Source organism: Arachis ipaensis, chromosome B10 (assembly GCF_059453495.1).
Source record: "Arachis ipaensis isolate K30076 ecotype BB chromosome B10, ASM5945349v1, whole genome shotgun sequence".
Taxonomy (NCBI): Eukaryota; Viridiplantae; Streptophyta; class Magnoliopsida; order Fabales; family Fabaceae; genus Arachis; species Arachis ipaensis.
This window is the reverse complement of record NC_142435.1, coordinates 19,041,794-19,055,772: the sequence shown is the minus strand read 5'-3', so window position 1 is coordinate 19,055,772 and position 13,979 is coordinate 19,041,794. Positions and strand designations below refer to the sequence as shown.

At 41.6% G+C, this 13,979-nt stretch overlaps 1 pseudogene; it reads left to right on the top strand.

Moving 5' to 3' along the window:
* The first annotated feature begins 1,887 nt into the window (after positions 1-1,887).
* Positions 1,888-4,001, top strand: LOC148579320 (uncharacterized; annotated as a pseudogene).
* Positions 4,002-13,979: the final 9,978 nt, after the last annotated feature.

Below are 13,979 nucleotides of genomic sequence, written 5' to 3'. Positions count from 1 at the left end.
AAATAAATTAAATTAATATGAACACTATTTATTAGAATAAAAGATAAAAAAAATATCTTAAATTTGCATGACTAAAAGAGTTAATACATAAAGTTATTAATTAGGATATGTTTAATAGTTTGTAATATATTTATATAAAGGCACCATATATTACAAAGAGTAAACTTGGTTTAGTGGTTGCAGACTCCTTTATATGTTGAAGGTCTTAAGTTTGAATCCAACGCCTAGCATATCCTTCAATTTTTGAAATTTGAATGATGCGTGTGCTAACGTTAGTGGGCCAACCAATCCGGTTCGATCCTCGGTTTAGGTTGAGTTTGACCGAATTTTTTGAGTTTGACCGATTCGTTTGCTTGTCTGGTTAGAATGTTAATTCGGACCAGTTTAAAGTCCAGTTTATCGGTTTTTCGATCGAATCGGCCGGTCCAGTCCAAATTTGATAACTATGATCTAATCCTCTTTAAAATAACATATAACTTATTCTACGTGATGTGTTAACTTCTGATTAGTTGATATTTTAATCTAATTATTGACTATATTAGTAATTTGAGTTGCTTAAATTTAACTAGAATTAATATTTTAACTATAATAGAATTAGTTGTAATTAACTTATTATAATAGATCATTACATGATTTTTAAAAGTATTAAATGGTTTATTTATTTGTGTTTGACTGGTTGTTTACAAAGGAAGTATATTTGAGAGTTGAGACTTGTTCCGAGGATTACCTGAAACGTTAGTTTGGGCCTGGACGTGAGGTCCAGATCTCTGGATGTGGTGGCGTCCAACCTCTTTGGTACCGAGGTGCCACCTGTCAGAGTTCCTTGTGAGGAGGTGGGGGTGGTACCTGCAAGAGACTCCGATGCTTAAGTTAGCAAGGGCTTTAAGTAGGTTTTTAGTATATTAGAATGTGAGTTATACCTAGGAGTCCTAGTGTATTTATAGTAGAAATAATAACCCCCTTTGTTGGAGTAGTTCCCTCTTTTCTGATGGATAAGCGTTCTTTTTATCTTGGGAGTTTGTTGGGATCTACCTTCTAGATGAGGTAGAGATAATAGGAGAGATTCATGGAGGTAGTTACCTACTTTGGGCAGGTAGGGCTTAACCTCCTTACGATGGTGTCCGACCTCTTTAAAGAGGTCGGGTTTGTCATGAAGTCCTCCTTTATTGGTGGGCTTGTTTGTGTTGTTGGGCTTGACTTTTATTTGTTGGGTCAGGGTATGAACAGTTCCCTTATTTGAGTACATTCCTTTTAGAGGTCGGGCTCAAGCATCTTGGCTTCTGTCTTTCATGTCGGGTTGTCCAACGTTCTTTTCAAAAAAAATTTTGAATGTTGCCTCTTAATAATGGGCGAACGTTGTGCGGTAGTCGCTCCTGGGGATCCGTGCACTTTTAAAGAGGAGTAATGGAGCCGTTTTTGCTTTATTTGTTTCTTATAAAAGAACTTTCAGTTCTTTCTCTCCTTCTTCTTTGCTTCTAAAGAATCTACTTCCTTTCTTTCTTTCAAAAAAGATATTCTCTGTATTCTTCGATCATTTCTGTTATTCTCAAGATTTCTCTATCTTGATTTTTTGAAGAGTTATTTGCTTTCGTCGGCGTGAAGGGGATCGTCCGCGTTTTCTGCTGCTTTAGACGTGCTCTTCCTTTTTCACACTCTTTTTTCGAGGTTGGTTTTTGTTTCTTGTTTCCCTCGAACTCTCATTTCTGATTGCTTGGGATTTACTTTTTCTCTTTTATTTGGGATTTTTACCTCCACAGTCATTGCCCTCTTTTTCTTTTCTGCTGACGAAAGTTTTGCTTTTTTGTACTGTTTGTGTGAAAATATTTCTGAAAATATTTTGAAAAGACTCTCTTGACTCCCTTTTCCTAAGAGGATTTTCTTTTGTATATGACTGTGGTTGTGACTCTGTTGATTGTGTGTTGTGTTTCCCCAAACGGTGTTGCTTTTATGCGACGAGGTTGCATAGGAGAGACGCCATTTGACTGCTTTGTGAAAATTCTTTTGAAAGAAGTGGCTCTTTTTGGTTTTTCTGTTTTGCCCGACCTGTTTTGGACGAGTTCTTACTTTTTGTAGTAACGGACTTCTTTATTTTTGCATTTGTAGGTGTAGCGTTTATGTCTCGCTGCGTTATTTTAAATATTTCGACTAAGGTTCCCCCTACTCTTCGGGTTTGGGTAGATAGTACTGTTCTTAGTTGTGTCCCATTGACCGATAAAGAGTACTGTGATGACCCAGAGGAGAGAGTGTGCTTCTCCCCTTTAGAGGAATCTGAACAACCTTTCTTTTATGCCTATGATTAATTTTTTACTAGGCTAGGTGTCTGACTTTCTTTTACAGATTTTGAGATAGAGGTGTTGCGGTCTTCTAACCTTGTCCCTTCTCAGTTACACCTAAACTCTTGGGATTTTATGAAAATTTTCCAGCTCTTGTGTCGAGAGTTGGATGTCCAACCTACTTTAAACGTCTTTTTCTATCTCTTTATTGCAACCAAACCTTACAGTTCTACTAAGAAGTCGGGTTGGATATCCTTCTGACCTGTTCAAGGTCGGAAGGCTTTTTCTATCCTCAACGATTCTTTCTATGATTTTAAAAATCACTTTTTTAAGGTCCGGGGTGCTGTGGGTGTCCGACCTTTCTTTTTTTTTTCTGAGAACTAAGAACCCCCCTCCCTTTTTCCTAAATTGGCAAGATACCCTTAATATCATTAGGCATGATCTAGCCAATTTAGATGACTTAGAGAGGGGTATTGTAGATTTTGTTTTGGGTACATGGGGTGAAGCTCTCCATTTGGACACAAAAAGATATTTGGGAGATCCCAGCCTTCTGAAGTCGAATCTTGGTAGTTCTCTTTCCTTTGCTTATTGAATTCTATTTGTTTGTAATTATTGTTTCTGATTGCGTCCTATTTTGTTTTGCAGAAAGTACGGCTCCAAAATTAGCTATGAAATATCTTCGGAACACCAAGAAGACAGTTGTTGCCAAGAATCTCCAACAACAAAAGAAAGTTGGGATAGGGTCACAGAAAGAGGTCGGGCAGGATCCTCGGTCCGATCTTCCCCAAGAAAGAAGTTGGGGTTGGGTCCCTCTGGCCCGCAGGTTATTATCCCGATTCCCCTCTCTTGACTTATCCCTTTAGAGCCTTCTTCTCCGTCTTCCACTGAAACCCCTTTCAAAGAATAGAAGGTGGATGATGAGGAGAGCATTTATTCAAGGAGATTTGATGCCCTTACTTGGGGCGAGAAGAATGTGCTCCCTTACCACCACCTAAGCACGGACGATGTTGCCATTCAGAACCACATGCAGTATTTAGCCCGTGGAGGACTTCAAACAGTTGGGGTGTGTGCTACTCTGGCTAGGGAGTTGAGGGGCTCTCCTATACAGGCCACAACTAGTGCTCTTGTGGCTACCCGAGCTGATGTAGAGAGGCTAAACAAGCTGAAGAAGGACTTGGAGCAAGAGCGAGATGCCTAGAAGTCTGACCTTTAGCGAGCTCGGGAAAGAGCCACCAAGTCAAAGGCAGCTGTTCCTTTGGCCGAGGAGAAGGCCAAGAAGTTTCAGGAGAGCTATACTCGTGTATTTGGGGAGAGATTGGCCCTAGAGGAGGAGTTGATGAAGCTGAAAAAGGACTTTGCTGAGTCCCAGGAGTTAGCTGCCCTGGGTATGGACGAGATGTTCGAGAACCTGGAGGCTCAGGTTAAGGTCTTGGCTCCCGACCTTGACCTTTCCCTCTTCAGTGTTGACACATTGTGGTAGATGGTAAAATAGTCCCGGCACTTGAGGAGGATGATGAGGAGGAGCCTCCTATGGATCCAAAGGCCCCGGGTCCTCAGGTCAAGCAGGCCTCCATCTCAGGAACTAAGCTTGGGGAGGCTACTGTGGAGACCTCTCCTCCGGCTTCTGTTGTTGTGGTGGCCGAGCCAGTCTCTGTGCATCCTCCTTCTTCTCTTAAAGACAATGTTATTGGCAAGTCTCTCAATCCTCTTACGGGGGAGAAGTCTTGAGCTTTTCTAGATCCCTTTATTATCTTTTTATTTTCCAGAATAGCCCGACCTGTGGGCTTTGATGATACTTTAGCTTTTTGTAATAGTTTAATGATTTTTTGAACACTTTAACTTTGTTTAGTTGTTTTGAAGACTTTAGCAAGTAATGTTCAAAATTTATTTTATATCTTGAAGCACCCGCTTTAGAAAATGATTTTTGCATAGCTGGATACCCTTTATTCAAATTCTTTAGCGAAGTTTTAAGAATTTCCTTTTATAGTCCCGACTTTTAGTAATCGGCCTTTATCAAGTTATTTTTACAATTCGTTTTTCATCAGATCTCTCTTGAGGTCGCTTTGTATGAGCTGTTTGTATAACTTCTTACATTAACTTGTACCTCGTCGCTTCATCTTGCCGTCCACTTTAGGTCAGGCAATGATTTTTTGTGGTTTGTTGAGCTTAAATTAATGCGTTTAAGATAGGAAAACTTTAAAGAAGTAAATAAAGTAGGAATTTTTATTGATATTTAAGAAATTTCTTTACAAATCTACTTACTAGGGGTTTTGAATGCCCCTAGCCCTTGTGCTGGTGCCTCATTAAAAACCCTTATTAGGAGGGAAAAAGAGTGCACCTGACGCAAGGTTTTTAGCAGTATTATCTTTTTAGGTTGCATGCGTGCCAGGACCTCTGAAGCTCTCGCCCTTTGAGGTCGGACACTTTATAGTAACCTTTGCCTAGGACCTCGGTTATCTTGGTCCTTTCCCTCAGTTAGTTGATTTCCCAACGCTTCAGCTGTCGCCTTCATAGCCGCAACCATGTTTCCCAGAGCAGCCATAAAGTCCACAGGGTCGTTTTCCACTGTTCCCGGGTTTATACTACTTATTCTACCTCTACCTTGCCAGCGACCGCGTCCTTGAGTCGACATCTGGTATATGTTCACACTAAACAAGTGATATCAAGTTGATCAGTCTCAATATCGTAAGTTTAGTGCTTCAAAGTCCCAAATGCATGCTCATGAACATTCATGCCACATATATCAGTTAGATAACCTAATTTATCATGTAAAGACTCCCAGAGTATGCCTAAAAGCATAGTCAGTCCGTCCCTCAAGCTCTACAGGAACGAGTTGCTCTGATACCATAATGTAACACCCTACCACACAGAGCTTTACGCTTAAGTCGTAAAATAGAGGTTGTGTGGTATTACGACCTCTAAAATAATATATATATATGTGTGTGTGTGTGTGTGTGTGTGTGTAATAATTGAAAGAATATAATTATCGAGGAGCTTTAAAGGTTGGTTAAAGAAAAATCGTGAAAACTAAAAGCGCAATGCTCAGAAATAACGTTTGCTTACATACGAAGAAAGCATAGGTACATGTACATACGTATATAGACAATGAGAGTAGAGAGTCAATGATATAAAATATTCAAGCACCGAGCTCAGCCTGCAAGCTAAGGATGGCCGGAGAATATTTACATATATACATATAAAATCTGAGTCCTAAAATACTCAAAAAGAAGTCCTAGTTCTCCATAAAACCTCTATGAGGTGCAAAAGAAAAACATATATATAAGAAGAGTTCTATCATATAGGTATATCTAAACATAACAAAATATAATATCCAAAAAGTCCCACTTGGGGCCAGAGAACTCCAGACGCCTAGTGAGGTGCCTCTCGACCTGCATATGAAAAACACAAATATCCGTATGGAATGAGAACCGGGGGTTCTCCGCATGATAAGGGTGCCCACATATATAATATATAAGGTCCTGGGAAAGCCAGAGGCAATCCTAGAACTCCGACATTCAGATTATAAAACTTAATGATTTAAAACGGAAACCATAAATAGGGGTTGTTCCGAGGGTTATCTGAAACTGTAGGTCGATCTCGGTCGAGATCTTCTGTGTTGATCAGAGATGATGGGTTCGGCTGTGAGTGGAGGCCGGAGCTATCATATCCGACTTGTTGAGCTTGGCTGCACTGCTGATCCTTCGCCACCGGAGAGTGGGGGGTACCTGCAAGGGACTCCGATGCTTAAGTTAGCAAGGGTATTAAGCAGATTTTTAGTAGAATCAGAGTATGAGTAATACCTGGGTGCTCCAGTGTATTTATAATAGTGTGGTGTGACCTTTTCAGATAAGATAAGTTAGTTATCTTATCTTATCTTATCTTATCTTTGAGTGAGGTCAGCTTATCTTTAAGGGAACCGCCTTTATCTCTGTAGGCTTGGACTGCCTTTGGATTTGGGTCGTGTTCCTCTATTTGAGCCCTTCACTGGGCTTTCCTATCGATTTGGCCGAGCTCTTTGAGAAGAGGTCGGATAGCCTGACCTAAAGAGGTCGGTCACTTTTGTTACTGAACATCCCGGGTCGGATAGTTCAACCCAGGGTGTGAACAGTGCCCCTGCTCGAGCTCGATCTTTCTTTTTGAGGTCGAGTCCTAGTTCTTTAAGACTTCGATCCTTCTGGTGAAGCCGAACTCGAGCATTTGTCGACTTCTTTCTTTGTAGAATCTTCCTTTTTGAATGTGGAACGTTTTCTTCTGAAAGCACGCGCTTTTATATTAGCGCTCTGTTCTTGGGAACGTGCGATGGTTTAATACCTTCATTAATTGGTTTTAATTGCCCCGTTTCCCTTGGCTTTTTATTTTGAACTTTACACACAGAAACGGTTTCTCTTCTCTATTTTTACTTGTGACTTCCCTTTTCTTTCTCCCTTTCTGTTTCCTGAAGTTTGCGGTTTTCACATTTCTTTCCTGCGACGTCATTTGGTGATTTCTTGGTGTCTCTCTTTGCTCGAAAGGCGATTCTGTCCCTCCGTCTTTGATCTTCTACGAAACTTCTTCCTTTGTTCAGGTTGGTTCTTCTTTTCATTGTTCTCATCCTTTTTTTCTGATAAGGCTTTGATTCTGACTTACTGTACGCTGGGAAAGCTTGAGCCTTTTTGTAGTCTTGTGTTTGCTTGTTACTGTGATGTATTTTTTCTGGTTTCTTTTTCTTCTTTATGCATACTCTTGGTATTTCTGTTGAGGCTTTCTAGGGCTTTGCATGTTCTGCTGTTGCTTCTGGTTGTTTTTTGATACTTTGAAAACTGTATTTGTTTACTTCTTCTTTAGATTGCCCCTTGATTTTTGCTCTGGTTATAGATTTTCTTGTTGCTGAACCTTTGTAAGAGATGATCGATGCTTTGTTTTGATTTACTTTGTTTGTTCGGAGGGGGATTTTATTTTTCTGAAGAAAAGGTTGCGTCTTTGATGATATTTTGTTGTTTAGTAGCTTCGTTCGTTGATCAAAACCGGGATAGTAAATCTGGGAGGTAGTTTATTTTGATGATCTGTGGCTCGTAGCTTTTCTTTTCAAAGTGTCGCTTTAGTTGAAAGAAAGTGAAAAAAGGGTTTATTGTTTCTTGTTGGGACGTATCGAGATGTAGGCTTGTAGGTTTCCTGAGTCCCTGTCCTGCTGACTGCCTCCAAAGGATGCCCCTGGATTTTTTTGGTGTGGGTCCTGGGATTTCCTTTTGTTATTTGTACTGCATTGAATCATGTTCTGCTATGAGTTGATTTTGACTTTGTCCGAGATGTTTGGGTTAGTAATATATTTTCTTCTTTCTTGCTGTAGGACTAGTTGACCTCATGTCTTCTCGCAAGAACATTGTTGAGACATCTTCCCAAGTCCCTGAGGGCATGGCTGATTGGGTGGATTCGATGGTTCTTTTGTGTGTTTCTTTGGTTGATTCTGAGTTTTGTCAGCAGCTTAGGCAATTTCATAGGTTTTGTAGTAGTGGTAGTGAGGAAAAGAACTATGAGCTTGTATCTCCCGATTCTGAGGAAAGGGTTTGTTTTTCTACCCGAGTTGTCAGAGAGCGCCCCTTTTTCTATACGTACGACTTCTTTTTTAGTCAAATGAATATTACTCTTCCTTTTACCCCCTTTGAGACCAACCTATTGTGGTCTTGTAATGTAGCTCCATCCCAGCTTCACCTCAACTCCTGGGGTTTTATCAAAATCTTTCAGTTGTTGTGCCATGAGTTCGGATCCCTGCTTCACAATCTCTCTTCTTTTATCTCTTTGTTTTGACAAAGCCTGGGGTGGTTAAGAAGAAAGCCGCTTGGGTTTCTTTCTGAGCTCCCCAGGGAAAAAGATTTTCTCCATGTTTGATGAATCTTTCCGTGACTTTAAAAATTACTTTTTTAAGGTCTGATCTATTGAAGAAGCTCGGCCCTTTTTTCTGGATGAGAATGAAGAGCCCGCCTTTCCCTTAGAATGGCAAAAGGATGTGAGGGTATCTAGATATACGTGGAAAATGTTAGATGAGGCTGAGCAAGCTTTCATGACTGTTCTGGAAGAAAACTGGGGGCAGCCTCCCCATCTCGACACAAAGAAATTTTTAACCAACCCCTCTCTCCTCCGGACTGAGCTGGGTAGTGGTCAATTTTTGGATTCTCCTCTTTTGTCTGCTCCCGTATTTTTTGCAAGCTCTTTTCTGATTTGTGACTTAGTTCCTCACTGTTGTGTTTTGCTTGCAGAGATGATTAAAAATAATGAATCTATGAAGGCCTTCAAAAGGGCAAGGAAGGCTTCTGCAGCCCAAAACGTCTCGGCCAAGGCGGCCGGGGAGGGATCGTCCCAGGTTCAATCGAAGCCAGCCGTACCGAGCTCACCGGGGGCGAGAAAGGTAATCCCTACTCCTCGGGTTCGTTTGGTCAATCCTCCGCAAGCTTCTGTGGCTACTTCTGATGCTCCTCCAAACAAAAAACAGAAGACAACTGAGCCTTTTAACCTCGACGCCCCTGATTTTGACGCGGTCGAGTTTGTTGATCAGCAGATTGGTCCTTATGGTACCATCCCTACTGACGATGTCTCTCTTCTTCGTCATTTAGACTTCATTACTCGAAGCAGCATAAAAATGGCACACATGGGAGCTGCTATGTACCGTACTGTCCAAGATCTTCCCCTTCATGCTACCAAGGCCTTTATGGAAGAGGCTAAGCGGGAGTTTGACAGAATGAAAGGTTTGAAGGAGGAGCTTCAAGTGAAGGTGGCCAAGCTGGAGAAGGAGTTGGAGAGCGAGAAGGCGAGTTCTATTGCTTTGGCGGCTTCTGTGAGGTTGGCTGAAGATACGGCATTGAGGCACAAGGACAGCTATGTCACATCCTACCGTGAGGTAATGCGTCTTAGGGAAGAGTTGGAGTTTGCCCGGGTTGATTATGCCGAGCTCCAAGGTCACCTTGTGGGCAGCGTAAATGCTGCTTATGAGAACCTAAAGGAACAAGTTCGAGTTCTTGCTCCCGAGGTCGACCTTACTCTCTTCAGCCTGGACAATGTCGTAAAGGATGGCAGGATTGTCCCTGATGACCTTGATGACGACGATGTTGAACCTTTACCTGTACCGGTTGCCAAAGCCACTGTTGTGCCGACTTCTTTAGCTCCTCCTGCTGGGGTTAGTCATCCCGAACCAGAGCCTGATTGTCAGATATTAAATCGAGATGACGGGACGGTGGATGCTGTGCCCCTCCAGACTCGTCCTCCTTCGCCCCATGTCGATGCAGCTTCTGGGAAACCTCTGGATCCTCTTTAGTTTTTCTTGGTATATTTGTGTATGGCCCTGTCTACGGGCTTTTGAACTTTTTATTTTTGTAAATGGTATTTTGATGACTGTTGACACTCTTTTAGTTTCTTGTTTAGCAGCTTCTTTTTTGAAAAACAAAAAATAGCTTCCAAGTCCTTGGGGCTAACTTAGGTAGCCTCTTTGAACTTGTTCTTATTATAACTTCATGTCTTTTAATATCATGTCGATCTTTATCTACCTTTGTACCCTATTTTAGGTTTTTGGTAGTGCTGGAGCCTTGTTGCTCGACCTCTTTGGATTGCCCTTGTATTTCCTGCTTGTGGCTTTGATCCCTTTGAGGCTTCTGAAGTTATTTCTAGTAATCCTATTTTGCTTGGGCCTTTTATGAGGTCTTTGCCAGGTATTACTTTTTATAACTTTAGCATACAAAAGGAGGCCAACTTTGTCATGTCGGGTCTTTCTAAGTTATTTTGTAATCCTCTTTCTTGGACCTTGTTCAGGTCTCTTTCAGGGATTACTTTTATAACTTTTATGTTTTGGGCCGACTTCGTCACGTCGAGCCCTTCTAAGTTATTTTTGTAATCCACTTTCTTGGACCTTGTTCAGGTCTCTTTCAGGGATTACTTTTATAACTTTTATGTTTTGGGCCGACTTCGTCACGTCGGGCCCTTCTAAGTTATTTTTGTAATCCACTTTCTTGGACCTTGTTCAGGTCTCTTTCAGGGATTACTCTTATAACTTTTATGTTTTGGGCCGACTTCGTCATGTTGAGCCCTTCTAAGTTATTTTTGTAATCCACTTTCTTGGACCTTGTTCAGGTCTCTTTCAGGGATTACTTTTATAACTTTTATGTTTTGGGCCGACTTCGTCATGTCGAGCCCTTCTAAGTTAAAGTAATCCTCTTTTATAGGGTTGGCCAGACCTCTTTCCAGGGTTTACTTATAACTTGGGTTGACTTGGTCCGACTTCTTAATGTCGGCCAGTCTTTAAGTTATTATTTAGCAATCCATTAAGACCTCGTCAGGTCCTTTCTTCGGATCACTTTCGATAACTTCTTGCATTATTCTGTTTTCATCTTTGCTGATTTGTAGAAGGTGAGTTCAATCCTTGTTTAGTCGACCTTTAGATGAATTTGGTTTTCATCTCTGCTGGTCTTTATCGTGATCGTGCAGTGAATTTTATTTTTCACTTTCTGCCGATCTGTTGCTTTATAATCGTGCGATGAATGTTTCAGATTAATGCGTCTTAAAAACTTGTAGAACATCTAACATATTTTATTTAAAAGAAAATGCAAATATGTACATGTGGAGTTTTTATCCTTTTAAGTTAGATAATTTGTGGATCTCAACTTGGTGCCTCATTAAAAAACCTTTTCAGGAAAAAGAGTACACCCTATGCTGAGATCCCTTACCATTCCTAGTTATAGTACCTTCTTAGGTTGCAGGCGTGCCATGACCTGGGGAGCTCTTGCCCCTCGAGTTCGGACAGTCTGTAGTAGCCCTTCCCAAGTACTTCTATGACTCGGTAGGGTCCTTTCCAGTTTGCTGCCAGCTTTCCTTCACCAGGTCGAGTTGTTCCGATATCATTTCGGATTAGGATGAGATCATCTTTAGCAAAACCTCTTGGCACTACCTTTTGATTATATCTGGAAGCCATTCGACGTTTTAGTGCTTCTTCCCTGATCCGAGCTCTTTCTTGGATTTCAGGAAGTAGGTCGAGCTCTTCCCTTTGAAGTTGGGAGTTGGCTTCTTCATTGTAATGGACCACTCTAGGCGACCCTTCTTCGATCTCCACTGGGATCATTACCTCCGTTTCGTATGCTAATCGGAATGGTGATTCCTTTGTGGTGGAATGTGGCGTTGTTTGATATGCCCATAGGACTTGTGGGAGCTCTTCGGCCCAAGCTCCCTTTGCGTCTTGTAATCTCCATTTTAGCCCAGCCAATATGACTTTGTTGGCAGCTTCGGCTTGTCCATTGGCTTGGGGATGTTCGACGGAAGTGAACTGGTGCTTTATGTTCAAGTCGGCTACTAATTTTTTGAAGCCTGCATATGTGAATTGAGTGCCATTGTCTGTGGTGATGGAGTATGGAACCCCGAACCTTGTGAAAATGTTGCTATATAGGAATTTTTGACTTCTTTGAGTAGTGGCGTTAGCTAGGGGTTCTGCCTTGATCCACTTTGTGAAATAGCCTACCCCTACTATGAAGAATTTAACTTGTCCCAATCCCTGAGGAAATGGTCCGAGAAGGTCGAGTCCCTATTTTGCAAATGGCCAAGGTGAGGTTACGCTGATGAGCTCCTCTGGCGGGGCGATGTGAAAGTTGGCATGTTTTTGACATGGTGGACATGTCTTCACGAACTCTGTGGCCTCCTTTTGTAGAGTTGGCCAATAAAATCCTGTCCAGAGTACTTTTTGGTGAGCGCTTGTGCTCTGAGATGATTGCCACAGATGCCACTGTGTATTTCTTCTAGAACTTCCTTCGTGTTGGAAGTCGGTACACATTTTAACAATGGTATTGAAATTCCTCTTTTGTATAGAGTATTGTTTATGATAGTGTAGTATTGTGCCTCCCGTTTTAACCTTTTTGCCTCCTTCTCATCTGTAGGAAGTGTTTCTGTTTTGAGGTAGTTAATTATAGGAGTCATCCATCCTTGATCTAAACCTGTTATGGCTAAGACTTTTTCCTCTTTCGAGATTGACGGGTTCTGTAATATTTCCTGGATAAGGCTTCTATTGTTGCCTCCTGGTTTGGTGCTGGCTAGTTTTGAGAGTGCGTCAGCTCGGACATTCTGTTCGCGGGGTATGTGGTGGATCTCATATTCCCGGAGTTGTCCGAGCTGTTCCCTGGTTTTACCCAGGTACTTTTTCAAAGTGGGGTCCTTGGCTTGGTAGCTCCCCGTTATTTGTGAAGTGATCACCTGTGAGTCGCTGAAGATAATGAGTCTTTGAGCTCCGAACTCTTTAGCCAGCTTTAAACCAGCTAGTAGTGCCTCATATTCTGCCTGGTTGTTTGAGACAGGGAACCCGAATTTGAGAGAGAGTTCGATTTGGGTCCCTTGATTACTTTCAATTATCACACCTGCGCCGCTTCTAGTCTTATTCGAAAACCCGTCCACGTAGAGATTCTATTCTGTGGGGGTTTCCGGGGTGTCTGTAAATTCTGCAATGAAGTCGGCTAAGTATTGTGATTTGATGACTGTCCGAGCTTCGTATTGAAAGTCGAACTCGGACAACTCGACTGCCCATTGTAAAATTCTGCCTGCTAGGTCTGTTTTCTGCAATATTCCTTTTATGGGCTGGTTGGTCCGAACCTTAATGGTGTGAGCTTGGAAGTACGGGTCAAGTCATCGAGATGTTAGTATGAGAGCATAGGCAAATTTTTCTATTTTTTGGTAGTTCAGCTCGGATCCTTGTAATGCTTTACTGATGAAGTATACGGGTTGTTGCCCACTGTCGTCTTCTCGAACTAGTGCTGAGGCTACTGCCCGACTCCCTACCGTGAGGTATGAAGGTTGTGGTAGGCTTAGAGAAGGGGGGTTGAATCTATGCCTTCCTTTTAAGTTGCTGTTATTACCCTTTTAAACAAGTTTGCAATTCTGATTCTGTTTGAACTCAGCAGCGGAAATTTATGAGACAATTTATTTTTGTCTCATGAATATCAGAAAACAGAACACAGCAGAGAAGAGAAAAGCTAACACCAGCATATATCCTGGTTCGGTTGCCTTGTGCTATGCAACCTACATCCAGTCTCCTCCACAACTATGGAAGAATTTCACTATAGTTAACAGTATTACATACACCAATAACACAGGATTGACCCAATCCTTTCACACTCAAGTTTTAACCTAACTTGACATTGGCTATGCTAATACCTAACTATTCACTCTTAGTGCTAACCCAATTAAGAATGGGATACCTCACAGGTACAAGATACAAGACATAAACACACCTAAAGAAATCTGAAAATAACTCTAGGCTTTTCTCTCAAGTGTTTCACTCAGCCTTTTTCCACTCATGGCTTTTACTTGAGCTTTCTCACAATGCCTTTTCTCACAAGAAATTACAGAAAGATAAGCTTAGAAAAGTACATTACAATCAGTAAAACATGAAGGAGATTGACTTCATCAACAGCCTATTTGCTATGTGAAAAACCAGCTTTGCAAACCACTGATTTAGTTCTTCAGTATTGGCCGAATGCTTCTTTGATAGAAAGCATTATCCAAGTAGAGGAACTTCACAGGGAGTACTTCACAGAACTCAACTCTCAAACTCTGGTTTTCTCTCCTTGCTTCTGAATGAACAGCAAGCTTCTTTTTATCTCCTTGCATGTTCCTTGGTTCTTCTTCCAAGGTCAACATCTTGAGCCTTGTGCTTCACCAACCCACAAGCTCACTTTTTCTTCTCAAACATCAAAGTAGAACCTTTGC